This window comes from Nuphar pumila, chromosome 4, assembly GCF_984573655.1.
Source record: "Nuphar pumila chromosome 4, dmNupPumi1.hap1.1, whole genome shotgun sequence".
Classification (NCBI taxonomy): domain Eukaryota; kingdom Viridiplantae; phylum Streptophyta; class Magnoliopsida; order Nymphaeales; family Nymphaeaceae; genus Nuphar; species Nuphar pumila.
The window spans coordinates 16,235,332-16,256,312 of record NC_143252.1 but is presented as its reverse complement, the minus strand read 5'-3'; positions in this window follow the sequence as shown (position 1 = coordinate 16,256,312).

Below are 20,981 nucleotides of genomic sequence, written 5' to 3'. Positions count from 1 at the left end.
ATCTTTTTCTTCTTCTTTATTTTAGTTTAAATAATTGGTGATTCCAAACATTTACTTAATTAAAGATCAAAGCAAACATCTTTTTTTATAAAATATGTTTTAATCTATTTTTGTAAATAATAAATAAATTAAAACATATCCAAATAATAGTCACAAATATCGTTCTCGGCAATTTCTTGGCAATGGAATATCTTGATAAGGCATTCACGTGGGATGCTCCATGTAATAGTAAAGTTGGCATTCTTCGCAGGTTCAAAAGGCCTTACTAAATAGAAAGGACTGGCCGACTTCCATCGCACTTCTCAATATGGGACTATTTTGTGGAAGAGCTCAATGGTGACTTAATAAGGTATCCATTCAAAGCATGTTTAACAAGGTAATATCTTACCTTGTATTAGGAAAAAAAAAAGGTAACATCTTACCATTCAAACATGGTTCTTTATTTGTTTAAAAAATCTACTCAATAATTGAATTTGTATTTTAATTTGTAATATTTTTTAATAAACCGATATCTTTCTCAAATTTCCTTGAGAAAAATATATATATTTTTTAAATCTCTCGAGATATTCCATTGCCAAGATATTGTCGAGAAAATGTAGTGGTTTTTTCATAATATGCGAGATTTTGAAATTCTCACAATAATATCGTGATCATCACGGTTTTTAAAAATATGTGACAATATTGCAAGAATTTTAAAATCTCGACGGCATTTGTGACTATGATCCAAACAAGTAATAAATGGTGCCAAACAAAATTAGTTCGTATGGTTGCCAAACTTGTCCATAGGACTCTCCATACTCACGCCTAGGGAGTTGGCTCGTAGGTCTCAAATTGAAGAGACATCATGAGTTCGACACGGTAGGTAAGAGTCTCCCTTGGCGTTTAATGTGAAGGTTGTACAGAAATAAAGTTGATTATGAGAGTATCAGATGGCAACCAAAAAATTGGCAATTTTCACAATAGTGATCAAAACAAAAAAAAAAATACCGAGTAAAACCATTGATTTAGCAACTCAGTTCAAGCTAGGATCTCTAAGTTGCAATGTGAAATAAATTCAAAAAATGCCAAAACTCATCAGGTACATTGCATAAACCAATCAACTCAACCAAAGTGATGAGTCTATTTTAAATTGAATGGAACCATCAAGTTGGGCACTTTTCTTTTTGGGATTATTGAGAAAAAAAAAAAAACCTCTCATTCACTAAGTTCATTGACATAAAAAACTTAGGTTCCCCTTGCCCACTAGGGAGTATGTTGTTGTTTTGGCTCAAAATTATATTCTTTTAAACCTTGGATATTGACCAAATGCTCATTTCTTTTGTCTAAGTTTTGAAAAATGAGTTTTAAAGGGAAAAGTTAGCTTTATGAAAATTCTTTAATTTCACATTGATCATTTTTTGAGAAATCCAAAGGATTTAAAATATGTAAAGTTAGTTTTAAGCGCAAGGTCCTTTGGGGGATGTCAATTGAACTTTATACTTTAAACTTTGGATTGGGATTTGGACTTGGACATGAATTTGGGTTAGGTTTTGGACTTTTTTCAGGTCAGTTCAATTTCAGTTTGACTTTAACTATTCTTTTTATCTCTTAGAATTGAACCATTTTGAACCTCATAAAAAATCTCTAGTAACCAAAATGTTTTGGTGTCATGGGGCATGCCACTTAGACAATTGGCTTGCTCCCATGTCCTTGAGCACATCGGGGACTTAAGTGCATACATGGTTACCGTTTAAGCCATAATGGGTGCATGTCACTCAAAGGAGGTGACTGAAACACATAATTTTTTGTTGCCTCAGTGCAAGAGCATCGCCAATGTCATCACATCAGAGTTGGTGAATCTGTGGTGACTGGCCAGGATGCTCTTGCTCAAACAGGCCAAAATTCTTTCATTGACTGTCTTTCTAGCTCCCAAGAGAGGGATCATGGGTTGTCACCCTTCGATGCAGAGCCTTATGTGTCTAAAGCAGAGAATCAAGACCTCCTCAAATTAGTCTCATATCACACGCCAAATAGTCTTGTTAACCATTCAGCTTGGGTCTATATAAACCTCGACTATCTCAAGTCTCAAATATCTCTTCTAAGATCTTTCTCTTTCTGTATTCTTTCCTACATTCTGAGGCTACTCATGGTAGCAGACTTCTCTATTCAAAGGATGGTGGGCATAGCACACAAGGCGTAGGCTTGGTTGCATCTCGGAAGCGTAGTTGCATACTACCCCACGCTCTTAAGAAAGTGCTATTGCTGACTGCCTCCAAGTCCTATCAAACATGAAAACTTGATGCACTCTGGAATCCAAGGACGAGACATCTAATCCACGATTAAACTATGAAACTAGAAATTTAATTAATGGGAAGAAAATAATAGGAAGCAGGGAAAAGGAAAAGAGAAGGATTTCTGAAGAATCACATCAAATCTTAAAAAAAAAATCTATGTTTTCCTATTGAGTTTATAGGGAAACCCTAATCTAGGGATGGCAGTGGACCGGGGGAAATCGGGGTCCTGCCCCGCCTCGCCCCGTTTGGACCGGGGATGAAGGGTATGAAACAGGGATGGAGGCAGGGACGAAGGTTAAAATCCATCCCCGTTCGGGGATGGACGTACACTTTTCCCCGCCCCGCTATGATCCCCGCCCCGACCCGTCCCCATCACTTTTCCCCGCAATATCCCCGCCCCGCCCCACCTCATCCCCGTTTGAACCGGGGATGGAGGACATGAAACGGGGATGAAGGCGGGGGTGGAGGTTAAAATCCATCCCCGACATGGATGGTGGTGGGGATGGAGGTTCTAATCTTGAGGCGGGGCGGGGGTGGAGACCTTGTCCCCCGCCCCACTGCCATCCCTACCCTAATCTCGAGACTAGATAAATAAACCCAAGATCTGATCAAATCTCATATTTGGATCACACTTAGAGTGAAACCTAGAGAGACAAGTTGTATGCACATTTTCTTTGGTCTCCAGTTCTCCTCGTGGATCTATGCACGGGTGGCTCCTCTTGATTCAATTTTGGATCCACTACTAAATATGCGTGAGAATTTGGATTGACCTATTCCTTTGGATCTAAAGCACAAGTTCCCTCTGGATTTGGGTTGTGGTTGTTTAGGATTGCCGCTACATCAGTCTCCCCTGGCTGGAACATCAGTCTCCCCTGGCTGGGAAGAATTTGACTCCCATGAATTGATTTGTTCATGATATCGATATAGGTTACAAACATTGAAAAATGGCAAAATTTGCCAATTCGATTATGTATGCATTATTCCCTAGTCATTTGAGTACCTTAAGGCCCTGTTTGAAATCTTGCAGTAAGATGTAACTAACGGAGCTATAAAATCCACAAATTCTGTGGGTTTGCTAATTCCCACCAGATTTTTTGAAAGCACCATCATAATTCAAGCCAGCACTTTTCAAATCTACTTTTGAAGTGGTTTGGATGAGATGTGGATTTCATAGTTGCCTCTTCAGCTAGTTGTTTCCAAACAACATAGAAAATATAGCAAATTAAATAGAAATTCATCCCTGCATAGATCAAGGAGACGTTGTCCTCCTAGGGGTTGTTTGATCCCCCATCCCCACATGATTTCAGACAGAAATCACACTTGGGAACATGTGGATGTCACAAACCTTGGACGCGGCAGATGCACGATGTCCTTATTTTACCATAATTTTCACTCCACCCCTTGTTACGATTAGAACGGGGAGGCGGGGGATGTTATTTAAAAAAAAAAAATAGGGGAGAGGGGTCCCCCCTCCCCTCTCTCTCTCTCTCTCTCAGGCAGCAAGGGGGTGAGGCAGCAAGGGGGTCACTGGCACCGATGGTGAGGACGACAGTGGTGATGGCCAGTGGCGAGGTCGACACTCTCCCTTTTTATCTTCTCATTTTCTTTGTTAGACTCTCTATCTCCCCATTTTCTTCTTTCTTCTCCTTCTTCATTCCTCTCTCTCTCTCTCTCTCCTTTCTCCTTTCTCCTTTGTTCTTCATTCTTCTTCTTTTTCGTTCTTTGTTTTTCATTTTTCTTTATTGTTCTTCTTTTTCTTCTTTTTAGGGCTTTGAATAGTTTTCTTAATTAATTAGAGTTTTTCTTTGATTTTCATTGATTAGGGATTTTTCTTTGATTTTCATTGATTAAGTTTTTTTTTCATTGATTAGGGTTTTGAATCAAATTTCTTAAATTAGGGCTTTTTGTAGTTAATTTGATTAGTGTTTTTTATTTGATTTTCTATAATTAGTGTTTTAAATCAATTTTTTCTAAGACTTTTTATAGTTAATTTGATTAGGGTTTTCTTTGATTTGATTAGAGTTTTTTCCTATGATTAGGACTTTGAATCTAATTTTTTAATTAAGGTTTTTTATAGTTAGTTTGATTAGGGCTGTTTTTTTTTATTAGGGTTTGAATTAGGGTTTTTTATTTAATTTTATGGTTTATTTTTCTTATAGTTTAGTGTATTTTAGTATATTTATGATTTTTTTTCTTGCATTATAAGGTTTTATGGTTTGATAATTTGATTTTTATAGTTAATTTGATTTTAAGATTTGATGTTTTTATGATAAACTTTTATAATTAGATATAATATGACATTGATTAAAGCAATTATATATCAAAAAAATATCAACTCTTATTTTTTTTATCAAATTTTAAACATTTTTTAGTTTTTAGATCTAATCTAAGATCCATATCCAAGGCTAAAATTCATACTAAACATGTCTTATTTATGATTTATTTTCCTGCATTATAAGGTTTTATGATTTAATAGGGTTTGATAATTTGATTTTTATAGTTAATTTGATTTTAGGGTTTGATATTTTTATGATAAACTTTTATAATTAGATGTAATATAACATTGATTAAAGCAATTATATATCAAAAAAATATCAACTCCTATTTTTCTCAAATTACTCAAATTTAAATCATTTTTTAGTTTTTAGATTCAATCCAAGATCCATATCCAGGTTTAAAATCCACACTAAACAGGTTAAAACACTCATATGGTTGGTCTGATTGAGTCGTACGATCCAAAACGAAGTTATACGACCCATTATTCGTGTGTTTTTGTGTTGTCCGCACACAACTTAAAACAAATGTTGGATACAAGGAGCACAACTTCTTGTACAGTCAACAAATGTTGGCCTTAGTACAGTTGTTACAAAATAGACAGAACATGTGTTTTGTCTATTATATTCTTTCATTATATCCAATCTTGAACGAGGCATCAAACAAGCCCTTACTGACTAAGTTGTCATGGAAGTTAACCTTGAAAACAATGGGTCTTCTCAGGTAGGATATGATGATCTGAAGTTAACCTTGAAGACAATGGGTCTTCTGAGGTAGGATATGATGATGGTGTGTTGTCTTTGGTTGACAAAAATATGGAGGTGCTATTTATACATAAACAAATATATCTTGGATACCCTCCATGATTGAAGAGGTCTGGCTGGTGACTCTGTTGATGGATTTTGAGGTTAAAAAAAAAATGGTCCATAATTAAAGAGTCTTTGTAGTTAGCCATGCTGCTTTAGAGTTGCATAAGAGCACGCATTCAAGATCATGTAACGAGGCTTTTCTAAGAAATGAAAGGGAATGTCTTGATTTTCTCTGTGTTTGTTTCTTACTGCTTACGGTTTTCTTCATAGTTGTGTATGGTATTTGATGATGGTGCAACAGAAACTCAAATAGGCATAGTTGTTCTCTTAGCCAATGTCTTTGATTTGGTCATCCCTTAGCATAACGTGGCCAAACTCAGCCTAGTCATTCAGAGTTTTGGCAACACCTCAACAACTGTTGCAAAATTAGTCTAACACAGGGGAGGGGTGTCACAATGGAACTTTGGTGAAATTTTAGAAGCCTTGACTGGTTCTAGAGCATTTCAGAGATTAATTAAGCATTTTCCAAGGCACACAAACACTGGAAGCTGGTGTTGGTCATGCATTATAGTGTCGTGGATCCTGTAAAACAATTGCAAGCCAAAATGATTCAGGCTTCAAAGATCTATGAAAAACCAAATAGTTTATGAGACTTTGGTTTTGCCAAGCCCATTTTTTGGATTAGATTACCAAAAATGGATGTTGTTAAGGGTAAAATATCAAGATGAATAAGGCAAAGAAAAACCAAAGAACTTGATAAGCTGATTGGCTGAAATTGCATGGATTGTGCATTGTTACAGTAAAATACAAAATGAACTGCTTGTAAACTTGCATAATGGCCGGCCAGTACTAAACTCACAATGGAGCCACTGGTTCGATGAGGTGTCAACATTTTATGCCGAAGACTGCAACAATGCCTCTAGTACAACCTCTCAGGTTGGTAATTCAGAATGGCATGGATACCCCAATTTTGGCCAATCATTATATTATTGTAATACCCATAAAATTTTCAACAATTATTTTAATAAATAAGGATGATTTTATGTCTTAATTATGAAGTTTTATTCATGTATTTGGATTAGAATTAATTATATATATTAACTTGAAATTAAATCTCAAGTGAATTAGAATTTTAATTAAAGTTACAATGAGATTTGAATTTAATTCAAAGTTAATTTGAGGCAAATTAGAATTTAAATTTTGACTAAGAATGGACTTGGATCTAGTATTTGGATTTGGATCTCAGAGAGATCCAAAGTCCAATTGGTTATTGGTTCTAGGATATCCAAAATCCATTCTAGAAGTGGTTATGGATTTTGATTGATCCAAATAGCAATGGAATCCAAATTGGATTCAAGATCAATTAGGGAAAAACTAAATATGAAATTTTAAGGAAAACCAAAATTTAATTTAGTATTAAATTTTTGTTTGTAAAGAGGAAAGGGTGGCATGCCCCTAGTGGGACCCACATATTCAAAGAAGTAAGGGTCAACCCCCTCTCTCTCTTTGGCTTGTGTTGGAAAACAAAAAACAAAAAAGGAAACTTTTGAAATAAAAAAAGTCTACCATGTCAGAATTTTGGGAAAAAAAAACTTGGAAGAGGGTTTTGGAACTCAAGAAAAGAGAAAACAAGGGAGGGGCGTCTTACCCTCTTGCCCCTCTCTCTCTTTCTTATTTCCAACTTCATCTTTCTTACCTCTATTTTCTTCTTATTTATTTCACCTCTCTCTCTCTTAATTTCATGTTCATTTCTCTCTCCCTTCTATCTTTCTCTTCTTCTCCATCTTCTCTGATTGAGAGAAGCCATTAGAGTTGCAGCCAAGGTTGGAGGTATTGCTTTCGCATTTAAAGTTGGGAGACAAAGGGTTTTTCTTGTTAGAAACTATATATGAGGTAGGTGCATCAAATGCGTAAGCATGAGTCGATCTAAACACATGGGATATGCATATGAGTTATTCCAAGATCTAAACCAAGGGTAGATCAGACCTTGGAACAATTAAAATAGATCTAGTTTTGGTTTTTTTTAAAATCAATTTTGGTGAAACCGTGTCACCATATTCGATTTTTTAAAACCGGTTTGACAAAAAAAAACAAGTTTTGGAGCCTTTAAGCAAAATTTGTTTTGAAGGGGATTAGATCTATGATTGAGTATTGGATCTCATTTGTTTATGTGTTATAAGCATGATTCATAAGTTCTGAAATTTATTTGGGCATGAATCTTGGTTTAAATCAAGTATGGTGTTTTATAAAGGGATTTAGGCAAAAATCGGGTTGGGTTTTTTATTATATGCTAAAAATAAGTTAGTATTAACATATTAATTAGTTCATCCCATGTTAGTATTATTAATTAGCATGTTAGTACATCTGTAATACCATGATTTGATATCTTGATTAGTTTCCATGTGATTAATGGATGGATGTATGTCTATTTGGATAGATCTATGATTAAAACATGATTTAGGGATGATGCATGTTGATGTTATAATTGTTGCTAGTATGAAAAGGTTTAAGTAATTGTTGTAGTATACTATAGATAGGTTTAGATTATCTGCAATTATAGTTGATCATGTTTTGATATCATCCTTGATTTTGATTGTGTAATGTATTGTGAGTTTTTGAAATCATTATTATATTGTTTCCATTTTTTACCTAATCAGTTTCAAAAAAAAATCTATATCTTTGATAATACAAATTCAATAAATAAAAATAAAAATATTAGAGTGTTCTATATATTCAGGTTTTGATTTTAGATCTTGTTTTGTCGTATTTGAGTCAGTTTTGAGAGCAAAGAGTATGTTGCAATAGAGTACATATTTTATGTCATGTCTGCAGGACTGTTTCAACCAATTATTTTGAAAAAATTAGAAATCTAATCAAAACAACTTAAAACAAATTGTGAAAATTTTGAGTGGAAGCCATTACATATAAGAAGATTTTGTTAAAAGATTCATAGTAAATCCCAATAAATTCTTCAAGTTGGGATAAATTTCTATAGTTTACAAAATCTATCCTATAGTTTTCTAGAACAGGGTTTAGTTACAAAATTTTTATAATTTTGTTATGTACAATTTTAAAGTTCTTTTTCTTGAATTATGTTTCTGACATGTTTGGGAAGCTTCAGTTAAATTATAGAGGTTAAAACTGTTCTATGTGAGTTTTGGTGATTTTTCTAAAATAAGATAAATAGGGATTTTATGAATTACATGTGTTAATGCCTAGTTGTTTCCTACATTACTAAACATGATGAGTGGTGCTTAAAACCTGATTTGTGATTTGATATTCATGTTAACTAAATGTTCTTTATGTTGAACTGTGAATGTTAAGAATTTATATGTCATATATGATAATGTGCATTATGCATCATGAGGCATGATCATTGAGAAAAAAAGAATGCACATGTGATTTTGTTGAATGAGCATAGTCGTGAATGAATTATGTATGCAGTCTTTATGTAAACATGTGAGTATGTAATATGGTGTATACATGATAATAAATATGTGGTATGAGCATGAACATGGCTCATGAGTAAGCTTATGTTCGGTGGGACTCACGGGTGCTTGTGGAGCATCAAGGAATGGGAAGACTATACAGACATGCATATAATCACATAATTGTCTCAAACATGTCGTGTTTAAAGTTACCCAGAGATAGGATTTAAACTGTGAGCAGTTTGAATGGGTTAAAAAACAATCTTGTGTTATGGAGTCCCCTTGAGAGGAGCTTGGGTTAGTGAGCTCATGTGCTAAGAACACTTAAAATTAATTTATGAACTTAATGTTAAATAACACCTAATGACCCATTCAAACCCAGGATCACCATAGAGAGGGTGGTGGTACACGCAACCAATCGATCTTTTGTTGCTTTGGAGAGGTAGGCATCTTTTTTGTTCCTCAGTCGTCAGTCATAGGGGGTTGAACTACAGTGTAACGTAAATGGTATGTCTCAAATCTCTGCAGAGTAGGAATCGATTATGTATGAACCACTAGGAGTTTTCTTGGTCACATGTTGTTCTAGTGGAAAACTCTAAAGGAAGTTGACAGATTCTTCTAACTAATGGGGCTAATAAATTACATGTCATAACAGACACCTCATTGGATTGGCTGAATCAGAGTTAGAAACCCTGAGTGTAAACTCTCCAGGGCGAGAAAAGAAAAATAAAATATTAAGTACTGATTCACTGGCCTTACTACAGTCTATGCATGATTGTAGGGTCTAGGGTGAATTGTTTGTTTACTTTTGAATTTATACATTGTAGGATAATTGACCTAAAATTTGACTGCAAGCATGATTGATTATGTATGTGTAAATTGTGCTTCACTTGATGTACTGTGTTGTATATTTTAGTTGTTTATCTGAAAATGTACCAATGCTTATCTCTTGTGTTTAGATTATATCTATGTTTATGTGTTTTGGTGTATCCTACTGGGGTTGTAGATTAATGCCCCCTACTTTAATATTTTTCAGATAATGTATGAGCTGGTATGATGGCGGGTTGCTCAGCGACGTCAAACAAATCATCATTGTTCTACTTTTTCGAGGAATCTAGCTTCTTTTTGAGATATTTTTTATTTAATTGGATTTCGTTAAGACATGTAAAATCTGAATTTAATTGAATATTGGTTTGTATTAATCCCTTTAATTAAGTTCTTAAAACTCAGTGGTGTGTGTAGTTATGTAATTGTAACCCGCCTAAAGTTGCATTGGGTTTCAAATATACCATTCCGCTATGTTTACATTTAAAAAGAAAATCCTTCAAAAAATTTGATAAAATTTTAGGGCATTACACATGATTTTTTTTCAAATGTTTTTTCTTAAAACACCAATGTTTCTTGTCTATAATGATTGGATTCACTTCAAATGAATTTTGGCATAGAAAATGATGTTTCAAGCTTTTCACTTAAAAGACGAATTGAAAAGGACATTATAAGCTTTCCAACACACCTAAAATCACCTCAAACGATCGAGATCAAAAGTTATGGCTAAAACAAGATTTTTAGCATGTTTAGATATGGTTTTGGACCCTAATCTAGTCTAGAGTCTTGCCCATGAGTTGCCGCCCAAACAACAACCGAAGTTGCTGCCCAAGTTATCTAATTGTCGCCTAGACACAAAACCTTTTGTCTTGGATCCATTTCGCACTTAAAGGAGTTTTGGACCTCAAAACTTGAGGAAAACCCAAACACTTGCCCCAAAATCCTTCTTAAAAGCCTAGCTTACCCTCTTAGCTTGCCAAATCCATTTGACTTAGCCCCTAAGCTCGATCAACAACCAATCAGATCATGTAACTTTAGTTTTTTAGCCAATCAAATTCAAGCTCCTACATGGCACTTGGATTTGATTCTTTTGTGATAGAATACTCTAGATCTAGGTCAAAGAGAAAATCCTACAACTATAAAAAAAGGTTTAACCCCCCTTAGTCTAGCATCTATGATCTATGTTTTGTGTTTCCCCCAATGCTTAATCTATGATCTTGAATCCCCCACACCAAGACTTTGCTAAATTCTCCTTAGACTATTGCACCCACACTTAGAGCATGAATCCATAAGCCCTAGATCTAAATCCTAGTTTCACTTGTCTTTGAAGCCTCCGCCTAGCCAAAGCTTTGCCCATTCATTATTGTGCTCATCATCATCATCGTAAAAAGGGCTACCTAAGCCCAAGGTAAGACTCAATTCTTACACTTTCTTTGTTTATATTTACTTATTTTATTTTATTATGGATTTGTCTAACGGTTTATATACTTTTTATTTTGGATCTTTTTCGAGTCTCGGTGTGTCCCTGCACCATCTATCTCAACTTTTTATGGAATTTTCATACAGGTATGTTGATTTGTGCACCAAAGCCAACATCAAGGGTGGTCAACTTTCCTGATGAGGTTGCTCCCTTCTCATCAAAGAAGGAAAGACTCAACTTGCAAGCAGGGATCTCATATCTTCTATAATGAAATTTAGATACAATTCAACCCAATCTTTTGTCAAAAACCCACCGAATCTACATATTCACAGATTGGCAATCATAGTGGGACCTACTTCCTCAACTAATACACCTCGAGATACTAGAGTTAGCATGCAAAAGTTAGAAGGAATCATATTTTTCTTGATTTTTGTGTCTATGGTTTCATATCCACCTAGGATTCAAGACACAATTTTGTCTTGTGTTGATTGTGCACACTTTGCACAACTATATCTTTGTATCTAAAAGTTGGCTTTTCACGTTCTAGGAGTTGTTGAAAAGCTTATTTCCTGAAGGTTCTCTATTTTTTTTCATGTGAAGTCAGATTTTTGCTCTAAGGTGCCTAAAATCATATAAAAAACCAAAAAAACACACAAGAATTATGTTGTTTTCCTGACAATTTCTATTGTCTGGCCGGTATCTCAGCTTCCTTTTATTGTTTATTTGTGTTTTATATATTGTTAGAAAGTTGAGATCTAGAGCTCTCTATGTCTTTTTGGGTGTTTTTCTAAAATCATTTGTTTTCCTCATGTTTTTGGCACCCAAAGATAAAATAGAAATTTATTTACTGTTTATGTAGCTTCATGATATTATGTCTTTCTCACACTTTATTTCAGTGATCCCTAAACAAAATCTGGTGACTCTAGTTTTGTTAGAAAGCTAAGATAGAGATCTATATCTGTCCTTTTTATTTTTCCTGATTTTGCCTCTAGGTAGTCATATTTCTATCTTCTTTGTTGTGGATAGTTATTCTATTGCATGTGTTTTTTAGTTTTTTTGGAGTGTCAATAGGGGCATATTTTTGTCCTTGTTTGTCATCTATTGATGAGTTTGGTGTCCATGGAAAGATTAGAGAGTTATATTTCTCTGTTCTTTTGAGGGTTTCATTAAAATTTATCTATATTTGGTGTAAAATGGTACTGAACAGTTTGCTATCAGCTTTTAGAATACATACAACTTTTTGTAGTAGTCCATTTTCCAGGACTAGAATCTAGTGTTCTATACTAGAATTTGGTGATTCTAGTGGTGTCTAAAAGTTGATTCAGAGCTTGACATTTTTTATTTATTGCATTTTTTGTTATTTCATTTCTGTGTCATGTAAAATTTCTCCCCAATTTGGGAGAAAGGTTTCGATCTAGGAAAGTCTTTTAGTGGCCCGCTTTCCTAAGATCATCTCTGGACTCATGACTTTCTCAGTCATGAAAGGAAAGTATCTGTCAAAAACTATTTTTTTTCAAAATCTCTAGTTTCCAAAAATAAAGAAAATTTTCTTGTGGTATTTATTTTCCTTTTTAGGTAGAAGTCTTAGGTAGAAAACTGGTTACTTGCATGCTAGAAATTTCCTAGGGAAATCACTTGAGAACTTAAAAACCCTTTTTGAAAAATTATATATCACGTAGTATTTAGGGAAAGTTCAACTTCCAACAAGTTAGGTTTTACATCTTGATTGAGATCTTGTTTGCTTCGTTTGTGCTCTTTCTTTATTTATCCTCATTCTCTTGGGACTTTTATCGTAGAGCCTTTTGTTTTTTTTATGAATTTTGAAAACCCTTATCGAAGTCCTATTATTTGGATCTCTAGATCCCCCATGCATACCATTTACATAAGCTTGGTATATTGGTGGTGGACCAAGAAAGTTGAATCACTACTCATATGTACTACAAATATAAGTCTGGGTATATCTGTAGTGGACCTGAAAGGGAGTCTTAACCTAGTAGAACCCAAAAAGTGACCTCACTCAATTCGTAAAGCAATTGAGGAGACCAAGAAGCCTATTTTTCAAAATCCAGTCTTGTGTGCAAGGTGAATTGTTTGGACTCTTGTTTGTGTTAGAGACTGACTGATGGCCAAAGACTCAAAGAAAGATTCTCAAATGAATTTGTCTAAGAATACTAGTTATCAAAAGTTGGATTTGAATCCAAGCCATTTATATCAAAAGTCCAAAGAAGGGACAAGTAGACTGGCCCAAACTGAACATGTCACTAGACTTCAATAAGTTGCCATGGAATAAAAAATCCAAGATCCAGTGGATGATCCAAATAGTTAGGGGGGCACCAGAGTTATCATCTCAATCAGATGAAAATTTGGATAATCTAAAAGGCTTAAACATATCCTAATGATAATGGTGATGAGATCCAATTCATCCCATTACCTTCTCAGAAAGGAAAGGCAGTTGTGTTTGTATCCACAAACAGATCCACTTATCAAGAATTAGAGGATGAGAACACACGAATTGGAGGATGAGAACACTGCTTTGAGAGCGATGCTCCAAGAGATCCAACAAAGATTCACAGAGAATAAGAATAAGTTCAAATCTTTACAACAACATAGGCAAGTCCATCAAAGAATCTCAGTTTCGTAAGTTTGCCCACTTCAAGTTCTTCCTAAGCAAGAGAGTGTGGTCCCTCAAGTTTAAACCTTACCCCCTCAAACTCAATACAATGAGTATGAGGATTGGGTCCATAGTTTGGAAGAAGAGTTAAGGAACATCAGTCATCATGTCCAAAGCATGAAGGGAGAGAGAAGGCCCTATGAGATACAAAAATTTGTCTTGGATCAGTGCAATGAACCTTTGGGAATCACTCAATGAAAATTTGCCAAATTCAATGAAGTTGAAAACCTAGAGACTCATATTGTGTTGTTTCTAGACATATGCAAGATTATCAAGCCTTGATAAAATGGTTCCCAAGGAGCCTAGAGGGAGGTGCTTATAAGGTTTTCAACCTTAGACATCCTCCAAATCAGAGAATTCAAGATCTTTATGAATTTGTTCATAGAAGGGTTCATGTATAAGATTGATGCCTTGCTTACAATTAGTCAGTTGTATGACCTTAAATAGAATAAAGATGATAATTCTAAGGACTTCATAAATCTTTGGAGGGAGGTCTATCATCAAATGAATGACCTAATACATGAATCACGTGCTCACCATCATCATGAATAACTGCAACCAACCACTCAAGTGTCTTCTGGACACCCAGAAGCACAAATCCTTTATTGAACTCATTGAGGTTGCTTCTTGGATGGAATCCAACTTAAAGAGAGGCATGTATAAGGGATTGATATTTGAGGCTAGTGGAGGCAAAGACTATGGATCCAAGAGGTTCAATCTGAACAATCAAGTCAAACTGTTTAATCCCAAAGGGTTTGGTAAAGGCAAGAACCAGTCAAGCTCATCACAAAACCAAGCTCAATGAAAGCAATCACAAAGTCTGCTAAGGAAACAAGGTGGTCAAAAGCAGGGATAGTCAACTTGGAACTCGAAGTAAACTCAAGAAAGAAGATTAAGTAGTTGACACCCTGCTCCAGGCAGGCATGGTTAAGCAGATAGAGGTACTGAACACTCCTCTAGTAAAGGGTGAGGACCCAACCAAGTTCTATAAGTATCACAAAATAGTTAGTCATGACACTGAGTAGTGCATCATCCTAAGACATATCATCTAGGACTATTTGAATAAAGGGGAGCTTGAGTTCACTGAAGGAGATAAGTGAGTAGGAAATGAGGATTTGGGTATTTACCAAGACCAATTCCCAGGCAATCAACAATCTAATAGTGCAGAAGAAGTAGGGGACATGATTGTTGTGTGTTAAGAGGTTCCTCAGCTAATCATAAACTTCAATGTGGTGATCATACCACCAATCTATGTAGAGCCCAAGTCAGGCAAGAGCTTTAGATCACTCCAAATTGGACCAAGATCCCATACAATTGGGTATGAGCCAAGAGAATATCCAATCAGTCAGTCAGAACAAGCTAACGTCATTTACCCTGACTAATTAACTAAGGGCAGAGATGCTTCCTATATTAAAAGGTCAAGTTTGGTTCTACCATAGCCTCATGGAACTTCATCCACATGTCCTTCATATGCAAGCAAAGTGCCCACAATGAGTCAATTGCTCCTACAGGTCCCTAAGGTCAACTCTCAGTAAGGCTACGAAGGGCCTCCCCGATATTCGAAAGGGCCCTCATTCAGGAAGAATTGCTTATCAATGTTATCTTGTTGAGATGGAGGTAGTAGTCTCAAGATCTCGATAGTCTCATCCAAGGTCACCGTCATCTTCCCAAATGGCAACCAGAAGGTACTCGTATGTGGATTATAATGCTCAAAGGAGCATGACATCATGGAGATGAAATTCTTTCATATACTCCTGATGCAAGGGTTTGAACTTAGTAGCCCACTCCCTATCCCAATCTGGAAGCTTCATTAATGACACCAATCGAGAGAGATTCTGCTAAAGAAAAAGAAATCAGAAGGTTAGTAAGTTAAAGCAAGGAAAAAAAGACCAGAAAAAGTAAAAGAGAAAAGCAAAAGTGGTAACCCAAGCTCTAACTTCAGATCTAGTGATATTCATGCACGAGCTCTAAATCCTTGAAAGTATGAAAAATACAATTATTGGCGATCTTCACCACATTTTTGCTCAAAAGGGTAGAGAAAAGAGCTCAAGAAAAGGCTAGTAGAGATGACAAAATTTAGATAGAAGCTTGGCTCAAAAAGCCCTCTTAGAGTGTGATGATAAGCCAACTTGTTATCAGACCCTTTTGTTTTGTCGTCCTAGGTTACCCAACTATCGTCAGAAGCTCCCAACAAAAGGGAAACTTTATGAAAAATTCAAGTTGTTATCAAATAGGATTGGAAAGAAATGAATTGTCGTCTCACAGTGTATGGAAGATCGCAGATTTGTCATCCGATAGGAACTAGAAGATCCCCAAACGAGCATCACTTGCAAAGTTGGATCCGATAACATGTCATTTGTCATCCCACCTGTCAAATTATCATCAGAATCAAGATGAATTGTCGTATGACCCATGCCTAACTTGTTGTCAGACTCGACCCTTTGAGAGATGTCTAATATTCTTTTCTCATGCATTTTATGCATCTTTATGCATTTTTCATATATTTCCATGTATCTTTATGCATTTTCTTGTGTCTTTTAAACATGTTTCTTGCATAAAAAAAACCCATTTAACCCAATAGGAGAACCTATCCAGTCCTATTTTAGGATCATCTTATTAGATAAATGGACACTAGGTCCATAGGTTGTTCCACGGACTAATGGAGCAGTCCAAAACCCCATGACAAGCACATTCCTCACCCATTACCTCAGAGTTTTTCAAAGTTTATGTCATCATTTACGACAAAATCTCTTTTTAAAAGTTTTTTTTTAAATATTATATTTCATGCCATTTCGTTTCCAAAATGAATCTTATTTTTCAAAATCAGCATCCTTGTTTAAAGATCTAGGTTCTATATGCAAACAAAAGTCCAAACAAACACTTTGCACACAATATTAGATTTTCAAAACCAAGTTTTCTAAGTCTCCTTGATTGCTTCACGGATTGAGTGAGGTTACTTCTTGGGTTCTACTAAATTAAGGTTCTCGTTCAAGTCCACCACAGATATAACTGAACTTATGTATGTAGTACATGCAAGTGGAGATCCGACTTTCTTAGTCTACCACCAATATACCAGACTTATATACCTGATACAAGTGAGAGGATTTGAAGATCTAAATAATAGGACGTGGATAGGGTTAAAAAAAATCAATAGACTCTACAAAGAAAGTCCTAAGAGATTGAGGATAAATGAAGAAAGAACATGGGCGAAGCAAGTAAAGATTCAATCAAAGTGTAAACCTAAATTGTTAGAAGTTGAACTTCCATAAATACTACCTTACATGCAATTTTCCAACAAGAGTTTCAGAATTCTCAAGTGATTTTCTTAAGCATTTTCTAACATGCAAACAACCAATTTTCTACCTAAGGTTTCTACATGAAAAGGAAAGTAAAACAATACAAGAAACTTTTTTTTTTTAACTAAGAATTTGACAAACGAAAGTATAATTTTAATGAAAACTTTTCTTTCACGACTCAAGGAAAGTGGTGAGATTGAAATTGATCTTACAAAGGTGAGCCTACCATGGGTCTTTTCAAGATTGAAACATACTTATCGAATTTGAAACTATTTCATGCCACACCAAGAAGGAATCACAAAAATTGTCAAAAAATGAAAGTTGTTTGTAATACCCATTTTTTTTGGTATTTAATTTAATAAATAAAGATGAAATCTCATGTCAAATACACATTTCTAGATACTCAAATGTGCATTTAGATTAAAACTAATCATGTTTATTAGCTCAGAAATAAATTTCAAGTGAGTTGGAATTTTAACTAAAGGACAAAATGGAATTTGAATTTAATTCAGGGCTAATTTCATGTAAACTAAAAATTAGAGATAATTTAAATTTGAATTTAGATTTGGAATTTATCTCAAATGAGTTTAGATTTAATTTGACATGCATGTAATGTCATTTCAATAAATTAGAAGTTAGATGTATGTATTTGAAATCTAAATGATGAATAAGTGTTAATTAGTAAATAAAAAATTCATGGAATGAAAATTTAGACTAAACCAAATATTATATATTGGTTAAGGTCCATTGTGGGGGGGTGTCCCCTATGGGGCCCATCCTACATGGCACCTCAAGCAAGAGCTATTTCTTAAAGGTTTGAAAATAAATGATATTGTAAAAGTTTTCAAAAAAACAAAAGAGAGAAGAAAAAAAACTAAAAGTCAATTGCTTGCCATATAAGCAAAACCTAAGACTTAGGTGAGATATTTTTTTTGGTAAGTAAACTACCACAAGGGGGGGGGGGGGGGGGGTCATCCCATTCATGTGGGCTCATCCCTCTTAGCTGAAAATACTATTTCCTAAACTATGGAACCATCTAGAATCCTAAGTAGAAATAAGGTGAGAAAATAATAAAAACATCCTAAATATAGTATATGGTGTACATATAAAATATAATGTATATTATAAGCTGTTCATATGGTGAAAAATAATAAGAAAGGACTTGGTGGAACGCCCACCATCCTCCTTCACCTCCTTGGAAAAGGTAAGTAAGTTAATGACTAGAATTTATAAAGTATAGGAAATTTTTAAAAAAAGTCAACAATTGATTTAAGAAAACTTTTTTTTTTTGAAACACAAGATGGGACTTCCAGCCCCCTCTTGCCCTTTCTCTCTCCCTTGTTTCCAAATCCCCACCTCTCCCTTTTAAAACCTCTTTCTTTCCTCTCTCTCTTCTAAAAAATCTTCCTTATTCCTTTGTTCCCTTTTCTTTTTCTTCTTCTTCTTGGTGGAGGCTGGTCCAATAGCCATTGGAGTTGCAGCCAAGTTTAAAGACACTTTTGCAAATCTAAGATGAGAGTCAAAGGATTTTGCCGGTTCGAAAACCCGAACAAGATAGGTACACCAATCGCGTAGACATAAATTGATCCAAACACATGAGATATAGGTAGGATAATTTTTTAGATTTGAACCAATAGGGATCAGTCCTGAAAACACCTTTTTAAAACTATTTTTCAATTTAAAAAACTCATTTTGGTGGATCCTTGTCACCACGGGATCATTGGGAAAAACGGTTTTCAAAACTAGACTAGTCTTAGCTTCTAAAACGAAAAATGGTTTGGGACAACTTAGATTTAATTTGTTTTAGGACTTATTTGATTCTAGCATGTCTAAAAGTGTTTATTAAATTAGATTGTTGCAAAACTAGTTTAAAAGAATTTCAGAATTTCTATATGTGCCTAAACCCATGCCTGATTATGCAAAATCATTTTGAAGAAGGATTTAGCAAAATCATTTTAGGGGTTTTATGCTTTATGATTTAGATAGATTAATATGATCATGTTTAGTTAGTTTAGTGCATGTTAGTAGTGTTAATAAGCATGTCAGTGCATATGTAAACCATGATTTGATGATTAATTAGGATCCATGTTATTAGTGAAAAGGTACAATTTTGTTCAAGTAATTTTATGAATGCAATGGAATTTTTCGATGATGTATGCTAATGTTTTCATGAAGTTTAGCACCAATATGCTTAAACATGTGTTGTATGGTGCTATAAATATGTTTAGGACAGTTGTAATCCCATTTGACTAGATTTTAATATCATCCTTAGTCTTGCTTAATGAATGTCTTATGAGTTTGAAATCTTTGATATTTTGTTTTCATTTTTGTCTTGACTAGATTTAGAAACATGTTAATATCTTTGAGAATATGAATTCAATAAATATAAATAAAAATACTATAATATAATTTACATATCCGCAACTTGAATTAGTGCCATGGTTTGTCCCATGTGAGTAAGTTTTGAGGCCATAACATCCATTGCAATAGAGCACATGTTTTCTGCCCTATCAGCAGGACTATTTTGACCAAAATTTTTGAAAGTTTTAAAAACCTAATCAAAACTGATCAAATGAAATTGTGAAAATTCTGAGTGAAAGCTAATACATATAAGAAGATTCTTTAAAAATGATTTTGTCAAAAGAGTTCTTAGTAAATCTCAAAAAATTTCTCAATTTGAGATAAATTTCTGTAGATGACATGATCTGTCTTATATTTTTTTGAACATGGTTCAGTCTTAGAATTTTCATAATTTAGTTACAACTAATTTTGCAGTTCGGTTTCTTAGGTTGTGTTCCTGACATGTTAGGGCAATCCCAGTTAAAAGTTGAAAGCTAGACTCGACTTCTGTGATTTTTGATGGCTTTTCCAAAATTAGGTTAACAAAGACCTGAACTACACAATTATCATGTGTTAATATTTAGTCGTTTTCTACATTATGCAACGTGTTATATGATTAAATCTTGATTAGTGGTCTGATATGCATTCCTACTGAATGCTATTCATGCTGAATTATGAATGTTAAGAATATATGTGTCATATACCATGACATGCATTATGGGTCATGAAGCATGCTCGAAAAGAAACACATAAATGCACATGTTAATTCCAAATGAAGCATTGACATGATTGAATTATGCATGAAACTTTAATGTAAGTATGTGGGCATATGATATGGTGCATGCATGATACTAATGAGTGTGTGGTATGAGTATGAACATGACTCATGAGTGAGCCTGGGTGCAATAAGATCCATGGGTGTTTGTGAAGCACCAAGAAAAGAAAAGACTGGACAACCATGCACATAATCATATAACTGTCTCAAGGAAGCCATGCTCAAAGTCACCCAGAGATAGAGTCTAAACTATGTGTAGTTTGAATGGGTTAAAATAGCTTTGTGTCATAGAATCTCCTCGAGTGAAGATTGGGCTAGCAAGCCCGTGTGTTGAGAGCACTTAGAATTAATTCACAAGCCTAATATTAAATAACACCTATAATTCATTCAAACTCGGAACCACCTTGGAGAGGGTGGTGGTACACATGACCATCAACCATTGTCGCCTTGGAGAACTAAGCATCTCTGTTGGTCCTCAGTCGTTAGTCATAGGAGGTCAGACTACTGTGTAGCCTAGGTGGTATGTCTTGAATCTCTGCAAAGTAAGAATTGATTCTGTATAATCACTGAAAGACTCTCTCAATCACAAACCGTTTCAGTAAAAACTCAGAAGGGAGTTCCCAAATTCTTCTAATTAATGAGGTTATTAACCTAAATGGTGTAATAGACACCTTATTGAATTGGTTGAATCAAATTTAGGAACCCTAATGTATACCCTTCAGGGCAAGAAAAGAGAAATAAAACACTAAGTTTTGATACAGTCTGTGCATAAATTTGTTGGTTTATTTTAGATTTATACATTGTAGCATATTTATTCTGAAATTGACTGCAAGCATGATTGATTGTGATAATGTACTTATGCTTGTCCTG